This window comes from Anabrus simplex, chromosome 4 (genome assembly GCF_040414725.1).
Source record: "Anabrus simplex isolate iqAnaSimp1 chromosome 4, ASM4041472v1, whole genome shotgun sequence".
NCBI classification, from domain to species: domain Eukaryota; kingdom Metazoa; phylum Arthropoda; class Insecta; order Orthoptera; family Tettigoniidae; genus Anabrus; species Anabrus simplex.
Genome location: NC_090268.1, coordinates 154674368 through 154700841, shown reverse-complemented (window position 1 = coordinate 154700841; position 26474 = coordinate 154674368). Strand labels below are relative to the sequence as shown.

Below are 26474 nucleotides of genomic sequence, written 5' to 3'. Positions count from 1 at the left end.
TGAGGTGGAGACAGATACTGGGAAACAGTCAGCATCAACAGACTGAAACCTGCCTTTATTCTTCAACATAATTTCCCTACAGACATAGAAGGCAACTTACAAGGAACTACTTTGGACCATCTGCCAACTTCACCGAGCACTGCCACCCCTGACATGTCTGCTACTAGCAACCAGGCCAGTGAACCTTCAACGTAGACTACAAGATTAGGTCGACATGTCGCTTTCCCTTGAAGGTACATGGATGTTCTCACTACGGAGGGAGTGTGTGGTGGACCATATTAACAGTGGCCAGCAATTATTGTAATTTAAAAAACAACAATCAAAATTGTTTCGGTAATTCCGTGGCTTACAGAGGTGTAAGAAGGTGCTGAAGTGAATGGGCAGACAAGGAAATGACCAGAGCATAAGTTAAAGCTACAAAATTAAAGTTAATTTAAAATTTAACAAGGTTATATTTTCTTTCCAAAATTCAGAAAAAACACGAATGGCAGGTACAGAGTAGCAAGGTAACAAATTACAAGTACAGTATTCACAAGATTTGGGATTCGAGCCCCTAACTCACAATTCTTGGGCAATTAGCCCAACTTTACCCCAAAACAAGTTTCAACAGAGGGGCAGAAAACCCCATTCATGCCCAGGAGCACTTGCTCCAAATTACACAGTAAGGCCTCCTTGAGGCGCGCAGAAAACAAAATTTTCAAGAAAGAGCAACTTGCTCTGAAAATTTAAGCCTGTCAAAGGCCACACCAAATTCCACCTTCAAGCTGTCCTCTAAGGACATATACACAGGGGTAAAATACCCAACCTACTGAGATCTATTAAGTGAGAAAAAGGTTAATTACATGACCTCTAAAATAACAATTTGAGAGGAGGCGATCTGCACTCCTAATACATTTTGTTTAAAACCTAATCTGGCTCTAGGCCGCTAATGCAAGGGCTAATCCCATACTACGGAGGTGACTTTAGAAAAGAACAATTTACATTACATTAAGGAAGAATCGGTTGTGAGAAATAAGTTCACCTCAAAACAATATGAGTGGGAGCTCGAGAGGGTTAAGCACTCTCTATCCCAATACGTAGCTTAAAAGAGAATAGATACTAAGAGTCTTTACATTTTAGGGAAAGGTTACATGGTGAAAAAGCTTCGGACCCGCCCCGAGAGTTAAACTGCTGAGCTAGCAAGAAAAGAAGTTATTATACGGCCATTACCTGGTTGTTGAACCGCTGTTCGAAGAAAGAGGCGCTTCCCGCCCCCTGCTATGTACTTTACACACTGAAAGATGGTAGAGAAGTGGCGCAGAGACCCTAAAATCAGCAGTTTATATACTCTCGCGGAAAGTTCGAGGCGTTTCAGGAAAGAAAACACCCGCCCACAATCATTTATTGGTTAGGGTTAAGCAGCATATCCAATTTGAAGAAGAAACCCCTTATTGGTCGTAAATTAATTAAAGAAATTCGGGATTGGCTAAATTCAAAACAAGGGGAAAGAAAGGGGAATACAGCCAACTTAAACAATACCAGAAATAAATTTAACAAGAAACAAACTTTTGAAATAAAAATTTCTCCAAAAAACAGTTCTTTCACCTTGCACTAGGGTGCACTATTGTAGTTCTTCAGTAGTGTCCTCTAGAAGAGAAAGTTCACACTTCTTACTACAGGTAAAACAAAAATACATCAAAAACGACCCAGTTCAGAAACTTCAAAATTTCCAACTAGTGACATCTTCTGGGTAACTTGAAAATTAATACATTAGATAAAGTTCGGACTTCCTCCAGCAGAGGATCTTCAACTGGCGCAAAGTTTGAATTAGCGGCGTGGAGGTGTACCGCCCGGTACAAATATAATAATGAGCTCATCAGCTCCAACAACATTGACTAAAGTCCAAAAACAGGTACAGAACTCGAGAGAATTATCAACATGATAACATACAGGGAAAGAGCATTATAGCTCTGAACAGGTACACTACCTTAGTTTGCTATAGGTTATTTAGTCACTTAGTCCTGTTTTGGGCTTATATTCTGCTCAACAGTTTTTTACTTTCTTTTACAGGAACATAAACAGGGGCAATAAATGCTCTACTAAATGGCCTTAATGTAAAAAGAAAAAGGTTGAACATGCTTGACCATGAACAAAAGGGTAGGAGGCAATACACTCGCACTCCTTCTGGTAGTTTCTAAAGCCTTAAGTGGGCTTATGGCACTATGATACAGAGGCTAAACGTATTCTACGCCAGGGTGGCTAAATGAAAAACATTCAATTCCAAGAGAGTGTTAAGAATTTTAGATGATTAGAAACTTCAGTCACCTCATACCAAGTTGAATGGGAATCAACAGAGGGAAATCACTCTTTATTCCCTTACATTATCTGTTTCCTAGCAGGGATTTGAACAGTGTCCTCAGACTTGCCAAAAATCTACATTGAAAACATGAAATTAGAACATGAATAAAGTTTGAAACCTTCCCCTCAAGCTATCTGCTGGAGCTATCACATATTAAGAAAATCCTGCCATTACCTTGAGTTGCTGGGCCTTTCAAGTGCTGAACTGGGTCCCCTGCCTACTTAGTGCATGCCACACACAATCAACTGGAGCGATGAAGATGACGACACAGCCCTAGTGCGCCCAGCTTTTGTAGCATTTTGAGGGGAATTTTCCAGAACTTTTTACAGATAGGCTGGATGCCTGTACACACCCCCAATTTTAATTGGCTAGAGAAAATATTCCCAACATTTTTGATTGGTTGCTAAATACAGGAGTTGGAAGGGGTGGAAATGTAGAAGAAAAAATCTTCAACGACTAAGGTTAGGTAACAGAGAAAATCAACTTTGCTCTAAGAATTAAGATATAATCACCATATGCTGTGTAGACCACTTTATTGCGCATGTATGGTTCACGGTATATCAGCTGACTTCATGAAAATGTTTCCAGCTGTGTCATATGTAAAGAGGCACCAGTATTGATATAGAATATGGACCGAGGTTAGCTATTAAAGTGTCTAGTCAGCGTGTTTGAAATTTCTCCATCACTAGGGCAGTATATATGCTCGACGGGAGCTCCAGCACCAAATCACTCAGGCGCCTTAACTTTGCGATGCTTATAATAAATCTTTTTACGCTCAGCACTAATGATTTTGGACGTTTCGGAATTATTATAAGCTGTTAGTCCATATGTCACAACATTTTGTGAAAGTTTTTTTTTTTTTTTTTTTTCTGTTTGGAAAGTGGAAGCCATTTCTTTTCAGTTTTGATGTAGTTAATGTATAACAGTGAAGATTTTCAGTGTTAGCAGACTGAAAATCTTTCAGATTTACAGAAAAAAAAATTTCGCACTTCTTCACACCACAATTTTTTGAGATCTTTTTCACTGTATACTTGTAGAACTCGCTGTGGAAAAGCAAACAACACCTCTCGTGAGTTAGTACGACACCGGTATCCAAAGCTACACTAATTGTTAACCATGCAGCATTGCGACTTAAGTACCTGCTATTGCATCACCCGTGTGTGTCATACTGAGGTCAGACTTTTCTGTTGGACACATTGGCTCTTGTGCTTTACAATGAGATATTGAACACCATTGTTACCCGTGTTGTCTAGAAATTATTTTGATTTTAAAAATTTTATGTTTTTGTGTCACTCACTGCCCCAAGTACAGTTTTGAAACTATGAAAGTTATAGTTGAGAATATTATGCATTCATCAAAATCATTCATATTTTGTTGAAAATACAGATTATCACTGTGATATTCACTTATAATATTAATTTGCAATAACAGAACTGACCTTAAACAGGTACAATTACAAAGAGATGTAAAAAAAAAAAAGAAAAAAATTTGAGGAAAGGCACAACAATCATGCTTTTTATTTTCCTCTCATTAATCGTGATTGCAATATTTTCATGCCTGCAAGTATAACATCAAAGGTTATGGTTTTGTTGTTAGTTGCTGGGCAAGAGAAGCAACAGAGAAAGTTGTAGATAGACCCAGTAATTGGCGAATGACCCTATCACACGTACATTAGAGAATAACGTACATGTAGCCCCTAAAAGTTACATCCTTTACCGGAAGTTTAAGGCCGCTGTCCATTCGTCTGAGTTTTGACCTCTTTGGTTGTGATTTTGAGGATGGCTTTGTACTTTGATATTGCACAGTAAATCTGTAATGTATAGACAGCCACATCATATTTCACACCACCTGTTCACTTAGACAAATGTTACATTTAAGCATGCCTGTCTAACCGTAGCCCAAGAATGCTGGCAAGTAAAGAGAAGCAGTCAGAGCATCAAAGAGAGGAAAATTGAATGAAATTAACAAAATGAATAGGCTTGTTACTGGATCTGTGCAGTTGAAACGAAATGAGGGTTATGCAATCAGTCGCTAAGTTATTTAAATGAAGGCACTGGAGGTGGGATAAGAGTTAGAAGTTCAGTTGACTGAATTTAAGACAAGTGTGGTGTGGAGTAAACAAGTGATGCGGCATTCAGGACTGTATTTATGGCATTGCACTCCTATTGCGCAGTGACTACCGATAGATTATGTCAATAAATTTGGTCGCCCAGGCGCCATGTTGTAGGGGTAGCGTGCTTGCCTCTTACCCGGAGGCCTCGGGTTCGATTCCCGGCCAAGTCAGGGATTTTTACCTGGACCAGAGGGCTGGTTTGAAGTCCACTCAGCCTACGTGATTAGAGTTGAGGAGCTGTCTGATGGTGAGATAGCGGCCCCAGTCTCGAAAGCCAAGAATAACAGCCAAGAGGATTCATTGTGCTGACCACATGTCACCTCGCAATCTGCAGGCCTTCGGGCTGAGCAGCGGTCGCTTGGTATGCCAAGGCTCTTCAAGGGCTGTAATGCTATGGGGTTTTGGGTTTGGGTTTTTTAAATCACTGTCGTATAATAAAACTGAGGAAAGCCCACAATATTTTATATTGAAATAAAACTTTTGTTCTCTGATTTACTTTAGGACTTATTAATTTTTCTTAGTTGTACGAGAGCTTGAATATGCTGTACATTAATTGCTTAATTTTTCTTGTAAATAGGCTGCCTTTTAAGAAATTCAGGGTGATCTTATATGCAAGGCCGTCTTATATTCAGGTCAATACAGTACTGTAACAGTGCTATTTAGGAACTTATTTTTTCTGAGACTTTTTTGCTATGTATCATTTAAAAATTTACATTGTTTTGATCTTTTCTTTTTCAGAGCAGAAGCCCATTTATGTCTTGGCAAGTTTCTGTCAGTCAGAAGTTTAACCCAGTGTAGATCTGAGCTGCTGCACGACGTGAATTCGTGAAAGGTAGGAACCTTATGTTTCTATTTTGATGAACCTGTGGCCTGTTTCACTGTATATATAATGTGAATTAATATATTAGAAAAATATTTAAAGCTTGTTCTATTGTATTTCATATGACTAGTTCACAACTGGCTATACGGTAATAACCTGTCATGGATTTCAGAAAGTATAATGCAATTTCAAGATCTTCTTTAAAAGGCAAGCCATTTCCTTCTCCTGTTAATTTACAGATATTGTGGAATAGGCTTATGGTGTTCTTACCTGTTTCAGAGAGTGAAGTCATGATGCAATATCTTATACACATGCATATCATGTTTAAGAGCTTGGGAATTTTCTACTCACCGCTGATAATAAGCTTCTAAATGTACAGTGTACAGAATTTATGCATGTTTTCTCACATATAAAATGACAATTTATATTTGCACTTAAGATTTATTGTTTAGTTGGAACCAAGTCCCATGGTGCAACAGCACCAAAGGGCCTTGGCCTACTAATCGACTGCTGCTCAGCCAGAAGGGCTACAAATTAGGAGGTGTAGTGTGGTCAGCACGACAAGTCCTCTCAGCTGTTATTCTTGGCTTTCTAGACCGGGGCTGCTGTCTCACCGTCAGATAGCTCCTCAATTGTAATCACGTAGGCTGAGTGGATCTCGAACCAGCCCTCAGAATCAGGATTCAAACTCTGGGCCTCCGGGTAAGAGGCAGGCTTGCTACCCGTACATTGCAGGGACCGGCTATTGTTGAGTTTGGACCGAATATTGTTAAGAGAGGTCAGTTTGGGTACAGGTTATATAGGGCGGCAAACAAATAGTTCACACATTTGAAAAGCAAATATAAAATGCAACTTATGTACTATGTTGATCAAATTTCGTGCACACCTTCCCTGTTTCATGGAAATCACTCCGTAGAGGTGACACTGCTGCTTTATCTCCAAATGCCTGCATTCCAATGAGCTTTTTACCATGGCCGAATCTCCGTTCAGCAGCGCCCCAAAAATAGTTACATTTCATTGTGAATCAAAAAGTGTTACGGCAACACAAAGGAAATTTCGAGCTGTATTTCAGACTAGGTGGGCACCAGCAAGGAACACCATCTTTCACTTATACAGAGACTTTGAAAAACAAGGCAGTGTGAAGGAAGAAAAGCGACCACGTGCACCAGCAGTTCGGGCTGAAAACATCGCTGCGCAGATGGTCGCCATGCAGCGCAGCCCACACAAGTCAACACAGCGAACTTCAACAGGAAGTGGAATATCGCACCGTTCAGTTCAAAGAATGTTGCACGGTGACTTTCAGTTGTACCCGTACAAAATGACTGTACTACACAAGCTAACAGGTCTTCACAGGCAGAAGAGATAGCAGTAGGCCTACTCCTTATGGATTCAAGATAAAGATGAAGTACTGTTTAATACTTGGTTCTCTGATGAAGCCTATTTTCATCTCAATGGGGCAGTTAATAAACAAAATGTGCAGTTTTGGGCTACAGAAAAACCAGACATCATTCATGAAATGAAAAAAAACACTTATGGGGAAAAAGTTAGTGTGTGGGTAGCTCTGTCAAGTCATGGGTTAATTGGACCATTTTTCTTCAGTCAGACAGTTAATGCACAACTATGCAAGGTCATGCTGGAGAATGAATTCATGCCTCAACTTCTTGCTACTGAACTCTCTATTCATATGCAGTGGTTTATGCAAGACGGTGCAACACCTCACACAGCTAACGATGTTCTTGAGTTTTTGAGGGGAGTATTTGGTGATCGTGTAATGTCTCATCATTACCCACAGTACAACAATAATGGCGGATTCTTCTGGCTTCCTGTAAGCCCAGATTTTTATCTTTGTGATTTCATTTTATGGGGCTATTTGAAAGAAAAACTCTTTGCTTCAAAACCTCAATGCCACACAGAAATGTGTGCTCGGAATGTGCAGCTCTACAGTGAAATTCATGAAGGCCACATTGAATATGTGATATAGTGAAATGTATTTCCAGGATCCAAGCTACCTGTGTCTAAAATTTCACTAGTGATCTGTGAAAAATAAAGTTATTCTAAAATTAAATGTGTCAACTATTAATGTGCCACCCTGTATGTATAGAAATGTATTAGCCAGGCACCTCACATTAATTATTCTTCTGTTAAAAAAATGTTTATAAATTTAGCAATTAGTAAATAATAGAACATTTTTTGATACTTGGCAAAGCCTATGCACTATGTTTTTGAAACAAAGGTGTTTCGGACTAATATTGGTATATCACTGGAGATTCAACCTTACTGAATGAGTTTTCTGTGCAGTATGGGTAGTTTAGCTGTAACTTTGCATTCAAGAGGTGGTAGGTTTGAACCATACCATCAGCAGCTGTGAAGGGGGTTGTCCACAATTTTCTGTTTCTGACCACGCAAATGCAGGGGATGTACTTTCATTAAAGCCATGACCACTACTTTCCCCTGTGTTATCACAGTGCCACTGAAAACATACCAGTGTTGATGTGGTCTTAAAATGGCTAACAAGAAGATGGTATAGCCCTATTATGAAAATAGTCTATAATTCAGAAAATACGCATATTGTTTCATTTTTCTCTTCTCTCTCGAAAATTGGGTCAGAGGTCTGAATTAGGTTTATCTGTTTTGTTCCTTCTATATAGAAGTATACCGAATGAGGTGGCTGGATGGTTCAGGTCACATAGAATAGTTATGAGCTCGCATTCGGCAGATGATGGGTTTGAATCCTACCATGTATTAGAGCAATGTTGATAAATTTGACCATAAGAGGTGCTTTTTACTCCTGTATTGACTTGTATAATCTTATAAAAATTTAAAATATGTTGCTGGCAAGATCCACCTTGTCAATGCACTTTATGTTAATCAGTGTTATTTATTCACTGAAACATTGTACATGTTTCGAGAAAAACAAACATTCTCTTCGTCAGCAATATTTGACGGATGGAATACCCTGTTTAAGTTAATGTACTTCTTCCATCCACTATGATTCTAATAAAAATCATAAATAAATACTAGATGGAAGAATATTTTAAATGTTCTGAGATTTTGAATTGCAGGATAAAAACTGTAGGCATATATTGAGATTTTGCAGTCAATATACTGTAGGCCTTACACACAGCTAGCAAAAACTGACCTTGACTTGCCAAGATGATTGTTGCCCAGGTAGTTGGCCTACAGATGTTGGAGCATCATGTGGTTAGCTCAATGACACCCTCGGTACGCTTGGCTTTCATGACTGGATTATGCTGCCTCTCATATTAGACGGGTCCTCAGTTTGTCTGGCGAGGCTGATTGAATCCCGTTCCAGCTCTCAGCCCAGAATTAAAATTCCTGGACCTTGCAGGAGTTAAGCACAGGCACATTACTACAAACCATTGGGTTGGCCTTTTGGTTAATTTTACAGTATTTTTAATTAATAAATAATGATATAAATTGAATTAATGAATAATATAAACAGTAATTATATAATATGTATTGAACTTGCTCTCAGTTGTTCTTTTGTATAATGAGAAATTATTATTGCATCATGGCTCCATTATTCATGCAGTAACAGTTCCATTGGCAGTGTGATGAACATTATGAACTAAAACTTTCTGTACTGTAGACATGGTCAACCTTCTGAAATGTTTAGACTGAAGATCTATATTAACACAGAATGTGGTTAAGACTGGTGTGACCGGGCGACTTGGCCGTGCGGTTAGGGACGCGTGGCTGTGAGCTTGCATCGGGGAGATAGTGGGTTCGAATCCCACTGTCGGCAGTCCTGAAGATGGTTTTCCCTGGTTTACCATTTTCACACCAGGCAAATGCTGAGGCTGTACCTTAATTAAGGCCACGGCCGCTTCCCTCCAACTCCTACACCTTTCGTATCCCATCGTCGCCGTTAGACCTATCTGTGTATAGACAAGAAATGTGTTTTTCCACCAATCAATACACAATTTGTTGTAAATAGATTACACTAGTACTGGTTTCGGCCCTTAACAGCCTCTTTTTTTTTTTTTTTTTTGCCCGTTAAGGACCGAAACCGGTACTAGTGTAATCTATTTACAATAAATTGTGTATTGATTGGTGGAAAAACACATTTCTTGTCTATACATTTGATCTATCAATACGGAAAATGAAATTTGTAAATAATAAGACCTATCTGTGTCGGTGCGACAAAGCCATTAGCAAAAAAGAAAAAGACTGGTATGAAAGAATTAGGATATACTTTTTTTCATGTATGCTACATTTAGACAAAAAGTTGGTGTTTTTTCTTGTACTGTAAGATATACTCTACTGAACCAAATCCATGCTTACGAGAAATTTGTTTTATTTAGGGTATCGTAATTCCTTCTTTTAAATTTAGCCAACCATGTTATTTTTCACATTCTATGGCACATAATTCTGTTATATTTCTCAAGTGAGAGCTTGTTAATAACCTAGGACTATACACAAAGATGGCTTTCTCGGTTTTGATACTGACGAGGAACACTCAACTTGTTTCAAACTGGGATCTTGTTCAGGTTGCGTGGGTAGCTGGCTAAAGTGATGTGCTTCTCAGAAATAGAAATGGATTTGGTCCAGAATGATATTTAGGACCATTTCCAAGTGTTAAAGTTTGAAGCAGTTGGTCTCAGTTCTCAGCAGTGTGTGGAGGTCTGGCCGCTGCCATAACGGCTGCAACACATGGTGAACGACAAGCTAGCGCACAGTTCAGTGGGGTTTCCGAGACTATATAAACAATGAATTTTTGCAGGAAAAGACAGTAGCAATTTTTCCTACATATAGGATACCGGTATATGTTAATGTATACCTAAACATAAACATGTAGTGAATACGGAATGAATATTAGAAAACATAACATCGTAGCAAAACTAAAATGTGTATTTCTTGTGGTACTCATAGTACATGATTCTTTTAGAACTCAGGGGTGAGGATACCGTAGGTATTGACTGCCTACAGATGATCTTGGGAGCACAACTGATTCATATTTGGGTAGACTAGCAGATGTACCTGATTCTGAGTGTGTCTACACTCACGAAGGACTCTTGATGCACGATGGAATCCCCACTCCATTAAGTTATCCTTACACCTGGAATCACCAACACATAACCAGTTGAGACACTTCCAATTAATATAGGCAAGTCTTGTCCTGGTGGCAGTTCTTCTATTATCTCATTCGGTGGCAGATGTTGTTCCTCATTCCACCTTGTATGCTTTGTAGAGAGCAAGACATTGGAGTTGACTTAAGTCTCTGAGGAGCAGTTGACGACAAACATTGTCATGCTGTTTTGGTCTTTCAACATCTGCAGCCACACTTCTACGGATGCAAGTGGAGCTATGCCTAACAGTGAATTGAGTTTACTTATCGCAGTTGGTTCTAAATGTTCAGTTACTATTGTGGCCTTTTTGTTGAGGGCAGTATCTACTTGTTCTGCATGACAAGAAGCATTTTATGCAGACGCTGTACATCTGTCCAGCGATTCCGTCAGATCCTATATAAGTTGGCTGATTTATCCAAAATACTATTCATTTCCTCCTTTTGAGGATTCCTCCTTGTTGTTGTTTGAGTCATATGTCCATAGACTAGTTTGATGCAGCCTCCAACAACACCCTATCCTGTGCTAACTTTTTCATTTTTACATAACTTCTGCATCCTACATCTGCTCTAATCTGCTTGTCATATTCATATCTTGTTCTACCTCTACCATTCTTACTACCTGCACTTCCCTCAAAAACCAGCTGTACCGATCCTGGGTGTCTTAAAATATGTCCTATCATTCTATTTCTTCTTGTGGTCAAATTTAGCCAATTCATTCTCCTCTCACCATTTCGATACAGTATCTCTTCATTCGTGATTCTGTCTACTCATCTCACCTCTAGCATTCTTCTGTAACACTTCATTTCAAAAGCTTCTATTCTCTCTTTTTTTTCTCTGAGGTAGTTATCGTCCATGTTTCACTTCCATACAATGCCACGTTCCAAACGAAAGTCTTCAAAAATATCTTTCTAAGTCTATATCAATGTTTGAGTTGAACAAATTTATTTTCTTATGAAAAGCCTTCCTTGCTTGTGCTAGTGTGCATTTTATGTCTTCCTTACTTCTAGTAAGTAAGTAAGTAATTTGTCTTTATTCGTAGCGAAGTTAGGGCTCAAGGCCCTCTCTTACACTTGACCACAACATTTAAAATAATTAATATACATATTATTTTTTAAATACAACAAATCTTTTGTTAAATAATATAGTACTAATAGCGAATATGGAGATAGTAATAAAAGAAATAATTATAGAATGTACAACATGACAATATAAATGAACATGATGATAATTTTAAAACTAACACTAGTAATAATAAAAGAAGGAAACACAATAAAAACCAATAACTAGCAAATACATTTCTAATTTTTATGAAAATAAGCTTATTCACACTACGCACATCGAACAAGTCAGCTAGAGGTATTCAGAAAGTAATTTCGGCAATCTGTAATGGTAGCAGGGAGGGTATTCCACAGTGTAGTGGCATTGACTACAAAGGAGTGGTTGTAAGTCCTGGAGTGACTGAGAGATATTCTTAAACAGGAGCCAGATCGTGTATCGTGATTATGATAGGAAGAGAGGTAATTAATGTTTGATGAGAGATAATTCGGTACACCTGAATTTAGAACTCCATGCAGAAGAGACAACATGTGGAGACTGCGACGCTCATGAACACGAAGCCATGACAAATCCCTACAATAAGGTGAAATATGAGAATCACATCGCAGCTTAAATATAAATCGAATACAGGTGTTTAAACTCTGTTCGAGCACCTTGTTAGTGTCACAGTAGTCTAGAATTGGTAAGATTAGGGATTTTACCAGTTGTATTTTAAGATGTTTTGGAAATATGGTAAGAGTAGTGTTTGAGAGGAAAGAAGGATTTCTGCGCTTTGCGGCATGTATTTGTCAGTTCAGTCCAATTTAGTGTCTCAGTCATTATAACACCTAAGTTTCTTACTGACGTACAATAGGGCACGACAGTATTATGTAAAATAATTGGGGTACATGTCTACTTTTTAACAAGTTAAGGTTTCTTTTGGTACTAAATATAATAGTCTGACTTTTGTTAGGATTTATTAACAAACTGTTATTTTTGGCATAGTCATTCAGTCGTCGTAAGTCAAAATTTACTCTGTCTTTGGCTACATCTATGTCTTGTAAATATGAGTGATAATAAATCTGAAGATCATCTGCATAGATATGGTACTTGCTAAATTTCAATGCGTCCCCTATGTCGTTCACACTAACAACAGATAAAAGTGGGTCCAAAACCGACCCCTGCGGTACACCTATTGACTTGTTATGCCATCCTGAATACATTGTTCCCACTGATACTCGTTGCCGATGGTTAGTAACGTAGAAGTTAAAAAATTAAAGAGATGTCTCATTAAAGTTGAGACTACGGAGTTTTAGCAGTAGTAACCCAGGGCTAACTGTGTCAAAGGCGCTGCTTAGGTCTAGTAGTGTTGCTACAGTCACATATCTTTGGTCTATTGCATGTCTGATATCGTCCATAACCCGCGGTAATGCTGTCGCGGTACCTTTTTAAAGCCGGATTGAAAAGGGTCAAGGAGGGAATTCTGGGTCTGGTATATAGTGATTTGTGCATGAATCAGATGTTCAAGTGTTTTTGCGAGGGGTGGTAGGATGGACACAGGGCGGTAATCTGATGGAGAATCCAATGTAGTGTTTTTCGGGATTGGCTTTGTTAGTGCGTCTTTCCAAACATTAGGGAATACTCCATTGTTCAGGCAGTAGTTGAATATGTGAGTCAGTATTGGCAGTACAGCCCTGATAAGTTTTTTGATTAATTTTATCGAGATACCGTTATTACCTGTCGCATCGGAAGTGATAGAGTACAGCACACGTTTAACATCATTTGCGCTAACGGTGTGGAAAGAGAACTGGTTGCGCTCGGAACAGCATGCTGAGTTTGTGAGATTAGCCAGTAATTAATACTTTATTAACGGTAATACCATTTTACATAACAGTAGAGAAGAATAAACAAAACACACTAAAAGAAAGTTCAATGGAGTATAAGTAGAAAAATATGTACAGATATATACGCAGGTTATATTACAAGTAATCACAGGAAAGTAATAGTCAAATTTGGAGATTATGTAAGTGATTTCTCAATTTTGACAATGAGCAGTTAAATGGAAAAGTAATCATTTAACGTATTTAGAGATATGGTGGGAATGTGTTCTTCTATGGCCTTGCCTATGCCCAAAGATCGTAGCTTCTTCCATGTTTCGTTTAAATTATTATTCCTTGCTAACTGTTGAAAGTAGTGGCATTTACTGTTTCGAATTAGCTGTTTAACTTTGTTTCCCTGTTTCCTGTATTGCTCAAAGTCATCTTTGTCACGTGTTCGTCTGAATTGTCTGTACCAACTGTCATGGCTGGCCATAGCAGATCTTATCTCGGTCGTCATCCAGGGGGAAGGGGGGCGGGTAAATCTTACCTGCCTCTCTGGAGCATGTTTGCCATACAAGTTCAGCACTAAAGAGTTGAATCTGTTAACTTTTGAGTCAATGTCATGAAGATTACGTTTTGTCATTCCACGGTAAGTTATATGCGACATTGAGTAGTTCATCTGATTCAATATGTTTTATGTCTCTTAAAATAACGTCCTCGGATAGAGTAACATAAGTACAATAAGTCGAGAGTTGAAATCCCAGAAGCTGGGATCTGTCCATGCTTAATGACTTTCTGGCGTTGATTTGCAATTATAAGGTCAATTAATGTGTGAGTCGAGTGGTCAGGGTAGTAGACGTGGTTCGTAGCGTTAAGTGGTAGGATTTCCATGCTCAGAGCATGGAATATGTGATGCAACTTATCCGATTCACTGGTTTGTTTTAACAAGTCAGTATTAAAGTCGCCCATGACTATGACATCTTCGTAGACCGAGATAAGATCTGTTAAAGCTGCTCCAAAGTCCTCCATTTGTCTAATATTAGGTGGCTTATATACAATTCCTATTAATATTTTCTTATTGCAGTCAAGTTCAACAAACATATACTCAGGTTGCAGGGGAAGGTGTGGGTCTGAGGTGCAGATAATCTTACATTTTAAATCATTCCTGTAGTAAAAGGCTACTCCACCACCTCGTCTGTCAGTGCGGTCATGTCGTAAGAGTGAGTATCCGTCGAGATTTACAGCACAAGATGGCAAATCTCCACATAACCAGCTTTCTGAAATGCCAATACAATGCACCTTATTATTTTCGAAAATAGTCTGTAGTTCTTCCAGGTGAACTGCAATGGATAGTGAATTTAGGTGGTAACAGGAGAGAGCTCTTGAGTGATTCATTAGCTGTTACCTCAGAATGGATCCTGTTGCCTCAGGGTATGGGAGGGGTGAGGGTTGAATGAAGAGAGGAGGCAATGAATGTGGGTCGTTGACATAAGGGACAGATCCGTCAATCAACATAACACATCACACAAAGCAGAAAACCAAGAAGAATACATGCTACTTACATTTGTATCCCCTCTGATATCGCGCCAAATTTTAATGCACTCAGTCACATTCACACTCAATAATAATGCACTATAATACAGACTTAAACTAATCCATATTGTTGTTACTACACTACACTGTTTCACCCCATATCTGCTTGAAGAACATTGTTAAGGTTAGCTCGTGTGGTCACTTGTAATGTTTTCCCATCAGAGCTTAGAATAATGATTCGTCCATCTTTAGTCCATACTTCTACCATCATTAGTTATTTTACTACCGAAGCAACAATACTCATCTACTTCTCTTAAGACTCCATTTCCTAATCTAATATTTCCTGCATCGCTTGCACTCCATTACTTATGTTCTGGACTTACTTATTTTCATTTTGTATTCCTTCCCCAAGAAACTGTCCATCCTATTCAGCAATTTCTCCAAATCTTTTGCAGAGTAAGATAAAATAACAATATCATTGGCAAGTCTCAGGGTTTTGATTTCCTCTCCTTGGACTTTGATTTGCTTTCTAAATTCCTCTTTGATTTCCTTTACTGCCTGTTCTATGTAAACATTGAAAAGGAGAGAGGACAAACTGCAGCCTTGCTTCACTCCTTTCTGGATTGCTGCCTCTTTTTCAAAGCCCTCAATTCTTATCATTGCAGACTGATTTTTGTACAGATTATAGGTAATTCTCCTTTCTCGGTACCTGATCCCAGTCACCTTCAGAAACGCAATTAGCTTGGTCCAATCAACATCAAATCAAAATCTCTTTATTTGCAAATGAGGTGTCTACCTCGGTGGCAAATGGTACACTAAAATACATTATTGTCAAGCACTAAATATTAAATTAACAAGAGAAGAAAATTTTCCTATAATACAATATTATACAATTTACACTAACAGTTTTTTCTATTAACACACAGCTCGTCCTTAATAAATTTATATTGTTTACAAAATTCTACTTATAATATCTCCTGTACTACTTACAAATATAGTCAACTGATATACAGTATGTGGAATTACTTCAAATGATACTATACAACTAGTATAAGATTAAAATTTACATTGCATTTATTTACCTTTTTTTTTACCTGTTCTGGAACCTAAGTAGTATAACAACCTGCTGCGTCTTAACCAGAGCCCCTTTTGCCACCACTTTTCAGAGTTCCTGAAGGGCCTTCACAGCTACTGTAGCGGTCCCAGGGCCCTCGAAGTCCCCACTGTACTTCACCCCTACAGGCAGTCCCCTACTTTGGCTATCCAAACTCCTTAGACCAGGGGATGGAATTAATTTATTCCCACAAATTTTTATTTTTTTGTATTTACAATAACCTGCACTGGTCGAATGTCCTCTAACACTTCATTTATTTTCTCTGTTGCTGTTTATTCTCTTCTTGAATATCTGTACAGATTTTGGAAAAGGATCAAACACTACCTCTGGTAAACTGTTCCACTCCTTCACACCCTTCCCAATGAATGAAAATTTACCCCAATCGCTTCTGCTAAAATTCCTTCTAATTTTATATTTGTGGTCAGTCCTGCCGATATAATTATTTTCCAACTGAAGCCTCTCACGGATATCTCCCCATGTTTCTTCTCCTATATAACATATATATATAATCCTATAAGTCTAGTTTTCTCCCTTCTCTTACTTAAAGTTTCCCACCCAAGCTCCTTTAACATTTCTGATACACTACTCTTTCTCCTGAAATCCCCTTTTACAAATCTTGCTGCTTTCCTCTGCACACTATCTATTTCTCTTATTAGGTATTCTTGGTGAGGATCCCAAACACTGATTGCATATTCCAATAATGGACGAACCATACTTAAGTAACTTTTTTCTTTAAATTCTTTGTTGCATCCTTTAAGTAGCCTCATTATGACATGTAACGATCTGTATGCTTTCCCAACAATGTCATCAACATGACCCTTCCAGTGCAGATTACTTTCAAATCTCACACCTAAGTATTTGCACTTGCCATCTTTTGGGATAACTACCTCATCCAAAGTATATTCAAATTCAGTTTTAAAACTCCTGTTTGTAAAAGTTGTAACAGTTGATTTGCCTCCATTAACCTTCATATTATTTTCTTCAACCCATTGTTGGATACTTTCAAGGTCCCTTTGTAATTCTGAACAATTCTCAATGTTATTTATTTCCCTATAAACAATTATGTCATCTGCATACAATCTTATTTTTGATGTTATATTGTTCCCTAAATCATTTGCGTATATTAAGAAAAGTAACAGACCGATTATACTACCCTGTGCAATTCCCTTCCAAACTTTCTCTTCCTGCGATACATTATTTCCTACTTTGACTTTCTGAACTCTTGAATTTAGAAATGTTTTTATCCAACGTGTAACCCTTACGTCCAATCCTATTCCCTCCAATTTCTTTAATAATATTCCATGTTCCACTCGAACAAAGGCTTTGGAAAGATCTATGGCTATGCAATCTAACTGACCTCCTGAATCCAATTGATCTGATATGTCCTGCTGAAATCCCACCAGTTGTGCCTCACAAGAAAATTTCTTTCTAAATCCATACTGGCTCCTCATGAACCAATTTTTATCATCACATATCCCTCTGATGTACTTTGGTATTAAACTCTCCAGTATTTTACAAACTATACTGGTCAGGCTGATTGGTCTGTAGTTCTCTGGTTTTCTTTTATCACCCTTTCCTTTATAAATTGGTATTATTATAGATTCCTTCCATTCCTTTGGTATTACACTATTATTTATGACATAGTCAAAGAGAAATTTTAAATAAGGCACTATGTACCACCCCATTGTCTTTAATACCTCCCCAGTAATTTGATCACTTCCTGCTGCTTTTTCTTGCTGAAGCAGTTGGATTTCTCTGAAAATATCTTCATTTGTGAATGAGAAGCTTCTTGTTTCCCTCTGTGTCTCTCCCTCTCTATCTTCTGTTTTGGTTTCCAACTCCTGACAATCATCTACTGAATCTCTGAATTCCCTACGAAATAGGTTTGCTATCTCAGCATCTGTTAAATAGTGTTCACCCCCTTCTCCCACCATTGTAGGAATTTGGATTCCTTTTCCTTTTTGATTCTTTTTTTTTTCCATTTCCCTTTGTGGTCCTTACCCTCTTGGAGTATCCCATTCATATAATTCTCTTTTGCTTCCTTTTTCACTCTATTCAGTTTCCTCATTAGCTGTTTTCTAGTTTTTCTACTCTCCCTACCCCCTTTGATTTTCCTGTTTACTATTCTACATTTTCTTTTTAATTTTCTTATTTCCCTTGTATAATAAACAGGGTCTGAGGTCATTTTACCCTTCTTAACAGGTACAAATCTCTTCTCTCCTTCCCAAATGATTCCTTTAAATTTAGCCCAAAGTGTATCCACATTACTCCCTTCACTTATCCAACAACTGAATTGTGATTTAAGTTAAGTCCCAAATTCATCAACTTTAGTTTTTCTGTACAATTTCTTGTCTTGTGTAACCCTCTTATTAAGCCTTTTTGGTACGAGTCCTACATCCATTATTACAGCCTTATGGTCTCCTATTCCTTCAATTACCTCAGTTTTATCAACTATTTCCCATGGTTTAACCAAGAATACATCTAGTAAGTTATTGAGACGAGTCGGTTCTTGTACTACTTGTGTAAATCCTCCCTCCCAAATTAACTTATTTGCCAGTTTCTGTTCATGGGCTTCGCTTGCAGCTCCATTCCATTCAACTTCAGGCAAATTTAGATCTCCCCCAATTATTACCATATCATTATTATTGTTTTTATGAGTATAATCTATTATTTTCTCAAATATTTCCATGTCTCTTTCCTCTCTTCCAGGCCTGTATGTTCCTATAATTCCCACCTCCTTCATATTATCACAAACTAATTTTATCCCTAATATTTCATCCCTTTCATCGATAAACCATTCATGTGAACAATAAGTTTCCTTCACCAGAATAAACACCCCCTCTCCCTTTTTATCTCCTCGGTCTCTGTGATAGACTGTGTACCCTTCTGGAAATACTTCTCTATTACCCACCCCTTCTCTCAACCACGATTCCACTCCTATCACCACATCAGTCTCATAAGATTCCATCAGTGTACCGAATTTTAATTGTTTATTTACTACACTTTGACAGTTTACCAAGAGCAATCTCAGACCCCCTTCCTCCCTAAAACTTGACTGTTGCAATTGGGTAACTTAAAATTTCTTACTTTCCTGAGTTTCATTTTCTAGTTGACTGAGCCAGCTTGAAGTACAGCTCTTTCTACTAGTTTTCCTGGTCAGTATTATAACTCAAGGGAGTTGCCTGTTTTACAGTACATATCTTAAGATTAATAAAATCTAGAACAATATTTGCTATCTTTTGTTTACCTGAATTGTTTAGATGGAGGCCATGTTTTGTATAACATAATTGAATGCCTTTTCTAAATGTACAATCGTGATGTACTTGGGCTTGTCTTTCTTAATTCAGTCCTCTAGGATCCAACATAGAGTCAGGATTGTTTCACACATTTCTTCTGAAGTCAAACTGATCTTCTCCCAACTCAGTTTCAACTTGTCTTTCCATTCTTCTGTAAATAATATGTGTTAAAATTTTGCAGGCGTGAGATACTAAACTTGTGGTGCGGTAGTTTTCACACTTGTCAGCTCCGGCTTTCTTGGAAATAGGTATAACAACATTCTGCTGAAAATCGGATGGCACTTCTCCTGTATCATATATCTTATACACTAAATGGAATAACCTCGCCATGCTGGTTTCCCCTCAGTAATTCTGAAGGCATGTCATCAATTACTCCTGCCTTCTTCCTATTTAGATCTGTCAAAGCTCTGGTGAATTCTGACCTCAAAATTGTGTGTCCCATATCATCAGCATCAACAGTCTCTTCTTGTTCCAGAACCCTAACATCAACTTCTTTATCAAACAATCAATCAATCAATCAGTCAGTCAATCACTACTGATAAGCATTTAGGGCAGTCGCTCAGGTGGCAGATTCCCTATCTGTTGTTTTTGTTGTATACAAGGAACTTGATATACAAAGCACAACATAAAAGTTTATTATTTGGAAATATTCATACAGTATGTACATAAAAGAAACAAAATTGGTCTTGATGTTTGTAGTGCTGCACACGTTAATTAATAACATAAATTAGCAGACTGATGGTCTAGGAATTATATACACTAATATTTGTATGTACATTGAGTTCTATCTTGATCAGATAGGCTGCTCGAATGAATGATCGTCCGTGATAGCTGATGACTATCTGTAGTACGTAGAATTACAAGTGCGACTTGTAGTAAAGTCTGTAGTAGTAGCAGAATGCTAGGTAGAAGTTAAGGAACTTGCGGTAAAGTTCATGAATAGCATTCTGCTAGGATTGAAGTCGGAGAACTTGCAGGGAACTTGTGTTAAAGTTCATGAGTAGCAGAATGCTAGGACGGGATGCGCGTCGGTGATACTGGAGGCAGGATACTTGAGGCGATGTCCTGAGGTGACACCTCCCGACCAGAGTTAGTCCACCTGTTCAGAACACTTATTTAAGAGGGTACCTCCGTGTCTGACATACGGTGTAGTCTGATCGCTGGACACTGTGGGAATGCCTAGAGACGAGAAATCGTCGCCCAATATATAGCGCTGGCTGACATCACAGACGATTACGTCAGTGCTCTGCAGTCCACCTCGTGGTATCTCGAAACATCCATGCTGCCCGGGCTGCAGAGCTTACAGGCGGCGGAGGACACACACAACAGTTTTTCTAGTGTATTCTTAAATGGTTGCAAAGAAATTCGAAATTTATTGAACATCTCCCTTGGTAGGTTATTCCATTCCCTAACTGCCCTTCCTATAAACGAATATTTGCCCCAATTTGTCCTCTTGAATTCCAACTTTATCTTCATATTGTGATCTTTCCTACTTTTAAAGACACCACTCAAATTTATTCATCTACTGATGTCATTCCATGCCATCTCTCCACTGACAGCTTGGAACATACCACTTAGTCTAGCAGCTCGTCTCCCAAGTCTTTCCAGCCCAAAATTTGCAACATTTTTGTAACGCTACTCTTTTGTCGGAAATCACCCAGAACAAATCGGGCTGCTTTTCTTCGAATTTCTTCCAGTTCTTGAATCGAGTAATCCTGGTGAGGGTCCCATACACTGGAGCCATACTCTAGTTGGGGCCTTACCAGAGACTTATATGCCCTCTCCTTTACATCCTTACTACAATCCCTAAATACCCTCATAACTATGTGCAGAGATGAGTACTCTTTATTTACAATAATATGTGTGTGATTACCCCAAATAAATCTTTCCTTATGTTAAGACCTAGGTACTTACAATGATCCCCAATGGGAACTTTCACCTCATCAATGCAATAATTAAAACTGGGAGGACTTTTCCTATTTGTGGAACTCACAACCTGACTTTTAACCCCGTTTACCATCATCCCATTGCCTACTGTTCATATCTCACAACATTATTGAGGTCATTTTGCAGTTGCTCACAATCTTGTAACTTATTTATTACTCTGTACAGAATAACGTCCTCTGCAAAAAGCCTTATCTCTGATTCCACTTCTTTATTAATATCATTGAGATATATAAGAAAACATGAAGGTCCAATAATACTGCCTTGAGGAATTCCCCTCTTAATTATTACAGGGACAGATAAAGCTTCGCCTACTCTAATTCTCTGAGTTCTGTTTTCTAGAAACATAGTCACCCATTCAGTCACTCTTTTGTCAAGTCCAATTGCATTCATTTTTGCCAGTAGTCTCCCATGACCTACCCTATCAAATGCCTTAGATAGGTCAGTCGCGATTCAGTCCAACTGACCTCCTGAATCCAGAATGTCTGCTATATCTTGCTGGAAGCCTACAAGTTGAGCTTCAGTGGAATAATCTTTCCTAAACCCAAACTGCCTTCTAATTAAACCAGTTATTAATTTTGCAAACATGTCTAATATAATCAGAAAGAATGCTTTCCCAAAGCTTACATGCATTGCATGTCATACATACTGGCCTGTAATGTTCACATGTATGTCTATCACCATTTCCTTTATACACAGGGGCTACTATAGCAACTCTCCATTCATTTGGTATAGCTCCTTCATGCAAACAATAATGAAATAAGTACTTCAGATATGATACTATATCTCAACCCATTGTCTTTAGTATATCCCCCTAAACCTTATCAATTCCAGCTGCTTGTCTAGTTTTCAACTTTTATAGCTTGCTGTAAATGTCATTGTTGTCATAGGTAAATTTTAATACTTCTTTAGCATTAATCATCTCCTCTATCTGGACATTATCCTTGAAACCCACAATCATTACATACTGCTGACTGCATACTTCTGCCTTTGAAAGATCCTTGCATACGCATTCCCCTTGTTCATTTGATTCCTGGAATATCCTTCTTGGAACCTGTTTCTGTCTTAAAGTACCTATACATACTCTTCCATTCTTCACTAAAATTTGTACGACCGCCAATTATGCTTGCCATCATGTTATCCTTAGCTGACTTCTTTACTAGATTCAATTTCCTTGTAAGTTCCTTCAATATCTCCTTACTTCCACAGCCATTGCTAACTCTATTTCTTTCCAACCTGCATCTCCTTCTTAGTCTCCTTACTTCTCTGTAATAATACATTGGATCTTTACCATTCCTTACCACCTTTAAAGGTACAACCCTGTTTTCACATTCCTCAACAAATGCTTCAAACCCATCCCAGAGTCTGTTTACATTTTTATTTATCGTTTTCCACCGATCATAGTTATGTCTTAAAAACTCTTGCATGCCTGTTTTATCAGCCATATGGTACTGCTTTCTTTCACATTTAATTTTAACTACCACAAAAACAGCTTTGTGCCGCTTATACCATCTATTAATTTGGTTTCTCTGTAGAGCTCATCTGGTTTTACCAGCACCACATCCAGAATATTCTTCCCTCTAGTTGGTTCCATCACTTTCTGAATCAGCTGTCCTACCCATATTAACTTATTTGCCATTTGTTGGTCATGCTTCCTGTCATTCACATTACCTTCCCAGTTGGCATTTGGTATATTGAGATCACCCGCTACAATCACATTCATTTCCCTATCGTTTCCCACATAGGTGATTATCTTATCAAATAATTCTGAATCAGCATCTGCGCTACCCTTTTCTGGCCTGTATACTCCAAAGACATCAAGTTGCCTATTATCTTTAGAGATGAGCCTTACACCTAGAATTTCATGTTTGTCATTTTTAACTTTTTCGTAGCTTACACATTCTTCTTCCACCAGAATTAATACTCCCCCTCTCACCATTCCTATCCTATCTCTACGATACACACTCCAGTTCCGTGAGAAAATTTTTTCATCCATTATATCATTTCTTAGCCATGATTCAACTCCTATTACAATATCTGGTGAGTATATATCTGTTAAATTACTTAATTCTATTCCTTTCTTTCCAGTACTAATACAGTTGAGCACTAACATTTTTATGCCATCCCTACTTGATTTCCAGTTCCAGTTCCCTGTTCCCTTATCACCACTCCCTAGGCCACCCCGTTTCCATGAATGTATCTGCCTATAACCCTTCTAAACAAGTTTCCTAACTTATTTGTACCACTGTGGTTTGAGTGAAGGCCATCCGAGCACAGATCCCTATCTTCTACCCACCCATTAGGATCTAGAAATCTCATACCAGTTTCCCACCTACACACTCCATAGTCTCATTTAAATCCCCAATCACCTTCCAGTCAGTATACCTCCTACACAGTATTCACTGATAACAATCTCCGCTTGCTTAAACTTCACCCGTGCTGCATTTACCAGATCCCACACATCCCCAACTATGTTGGTATTTATACCTGCTTGTCCTTACGTTGTTAGTACCAACATGAAACACTGCTACCTTCTCCGTATCCTCCTCCTTCTCTTCTACTTTCCTCAACATCTGCATTAACGTAATTTGCTGGATAACACTCTACCCTGGTACCCTTTCGTCCACACACTTTCCTGACATGTCTAACAATAGAATCTCCTATGACAAGAGCCTCAACCCTACCCACCTCATTTAATCCCCTCCCCTCCTGGTCAGTCCTGTCTTTCCTGATGGCTGCAGAAGCTACTTCCTCCTCCCTTTTCTCCATCCCATGACCCTGTTCCACCTGTCCTTTCTTATCCACTACTCCATATTTTCCTTATATTTTCCCTTTCTCTTTTTTCCACACTTCTCACCAACAATTACTTCTTCCTCATCTTCCCTCAGTTGTTCTTCTTGCAGTGACTCGTACCGATTTCTCACAGACACCTGTCCTGAATTCTGATCCTGAATGGAGCCCTTAGCATGCAATCTCTTTCGCCTTAAAACATTAGACTACCTGTCTTCTACAATTCCCCCCCCTTACCTTCCCTTCTCTCTTTTACATCTACTGTATCCTGTACATTGTTTGAGGGAGGCCTACTTTCCTTCCTGTCCTCAGAGAGAATCCTAATTATCTTCCTCAAACTCTCCAACTCCTCCCTCATACTCCTTAATGCCTGGCCACACCCACAGTTCCTACACTTGCACTCCTTAGCCATTCTTTACTAATTAATGCAAACGAAAGGAAAAATAAGATAACTTATTCTGTGCAAAATAAGAATAAAAGGAAATAAATATTCTATAGGATAGTTAACAAAGATCACACGGCAATAAGGGAATTAATATAGGCTACTACTACACTACAATACTACTTAGTTGTACAATTTTTTATTCCTACAACACCGTAACAGGATGAAAATTGCTCTTAATTACTGGAAACAGAGAATAATACACAAGAATTACACAGTTCTAAACTGCAGTTAAGTCTACCCTAATTACTACAACAGAATTCTATTAAAAGAGTTACTACAGATACTACAGATACTATACTACACAAATATTTCACAGTAATATAATAAACACAGTATTTTCTAATGAGATACTATAATACCGTAAAACTGGGTAACTTCGGCTAATTTTTCATGTATTTTGAAAACATATACATGGAATTTTCTGAAAAAAAATAATATAAGTTCTGCCATATTTTTTCTTCATTTTTATGTATGTACATAATAGTAATTGTAATTCAGTAATGAATTATGATTATCGAAAAGGCAGCCGGAGTTACCCCGTGTTTTGGGGCAACCTCGGCCACCTTATAAAAAACTCAACAATCGAAGTATCCTCCAACTTAATATTACTTCGGCCACCATAAAAGATTTTTAAAAACTTGTAAAACACCCGACATCAATAATCAACAAACAAATTAAAACCATTTGAGGTAAACAGACTTATAGTGATCAAATTTACAAGATATTTCCAAACAACTCACATTTTCCCCAAAGAAATAAGTTTATTTAACTTAAGCCTATAAACATTATGTATTATATTACATAACTAAGTTTGCTGGCATGAAAGATAATGAAGGTAGCAAAATCATATTCTCGTGAGTCCAATATATGAAGAAAGAAACAAGTTGAAAAAATAAAATATTTTTGGATTGTTCTCACAATACACTATCGTCTACATTAAAATATATCTGGCCTGTCAGTTAAGCTCTTGAATTTGTATCGCCCACATCTGACTGGATCCCGAACTTCCAATGTCCTCACAATATGATCTTTCTGGACGTCACATTCATCATCAATAACTGGGAAAGTGAAGTACACATCCTTTCCAGCTATCTTCCTCAAAAACTTCACTACGAAGTGCTCTCCAGTTTCTTTAACTTCTCCAACATAAAATCGCTGAATTTTGTCCTTGGAAAATTTTACAAGTACGAAGTTTCCTACTTCATACTCATCAGTCCCATCTACTTGCATTTTCAGACTTGCCATCCTGTCTTCAGTTAAAATTTTTTCTCCTTGACTGCAAAGTTCATCATTTCCTTCAAGCTTCTCCTGTTCATCTTGGGGTTGCTCTGATATGTGGTTTGTGGTTACACTCTGTCCAGGCCTCACATTCAGTTGTTTTACTTTGAGTCTGGAATTATTATTGTCTCCTAATCGGGATGTCTTCAGGAGATTTGTGAACGATTCGCTCCATGACTTTTCCGAACTCTGATTTTTGGTAAAGTCAGGAAGTCTTTTTAGGACAGCATCTCTATTTAGACGACAAAGTCCTGTAGCTCTGAAGCCAGATTTCAGGCTTGTTTTCAACCTTTCATCCCCTATATCCTCCAGGGCCACCTTGAAAACTCTGGGAAATTCTGTTTTAGGTAGGGTTAGTCTATTCTTATCCTTCCATTTGTTCAACTATTTCCTCCAAGACATTTTAAGTGGACGGAAAAGTGCAATATCCAATGGCTGTGTTAGATGAGTTGAATTTGGTGGCAGGAGCACAAACGATATATTGTTGTTCTCACACTCTCTGATTACTTCCATTGACAGATGGCTGGACAGGTTGTCACCTATTATTACTTTTTTACTAGGTAACTTCTTGAGATATGGCAGGCAAATTGTAGAAAACCATTCCTCAAAAATGGCCATATCAAACCAACCACTTTCATTTCTGTTATAATGTGCTCCAGTGACACCACTTTCCGTCGAGCCTGGCTACAAATATTTGGCTCGATAGAGCACATATGGAGGCAACAACTCTTCTGAGCCTGTTCCTGCCAACATGACAGAAGTTCCACTCTTTGATGAGTCAGTAATCCTCTCAGAGTGTTTACTTCCTCTTTTTACAATCACTTTAACTTTACCCGGATCATCTACAAAATTAGTTTCA

The 26474-nt window shown here is 38.2% G+C and overlaps 1 long non-coding RNA gene across 1 annotated transcript in view; it reads left to right on the top strand.

Moving 5' to 3' along the window:
• Positions 1-26474, top strand: part of LOC136872526 (uncharacterized) — a 125812-nt gene that overhangs the window by 80660 nt on the left and 18678 nt on the right. The window contains exon 4 of the long non-coding RNA XR_010859936.2: positions 5190-5283. This is a non-coding gene — a long non-coding RNA (uncharacterized lncRNA). The remainder of the gene's footprint in view (positions 1-5189; positions 5284-26474) is intronic.